The sequence below is a fragment of the Nestor notabilis genome, unplaced genomic scaffold, assembly GCF_000696875.1.
Source record: "Nestor notabilis isolate BGI_N333 unplaced genomic scaffold, ASM69687v1 scaffold20632, whole genome shotgun sequence".
NCBI classification, from domain to species: domain Eukaryota; kingdom Metazoa; phylum Chordata; class Aves; order Psittaciformes; family Psittacidae; genus Nestor; species Nestor notabilis.
In genome coordinates this window covers 17,315-17,532 of record NW_009917249.1, presented here as the reverse complement: position 1 = coordinate 17,532, position 218 = coordinate 17,315, and the positions used below count along the sequence as shown (strand labels likewise).

The window sequence follows — 218 nt, the reverse complement described above, 5'->3', positions numbered from 1 at the left end:
TTGAGCAGCCCAGTGTCCCGCCATCAGGTATGGCTGGGTGCAGGGTTGGGAGCTGTAGGTATTGCAGAGGCTGACTCTGACTGTGTCCATGCATCCCAGTGACAACTTGGAGGAGTGGGGGGTGAGGCTGTGCTGCTGGAAGGCCATGGAGCCCTGCTTTCTTTCCTCCCTGTGGCATGGATTGTGCTCCGCATTCCACCCAGGCAGTTTTTTTCTTT

General features: G+C 56.9%; 1 protein-coding gene across 1 annotated transcript in view; it reads left to right on the top strand.

Annotated features, from left to right (window-relative positions):
* Window positions 1-218, top strand: part of ZNF142 (zinc finger protein 142) — a 9,538-nt gene that overhangs the window by 1,362 nt on the left and 7,958 nt on the right.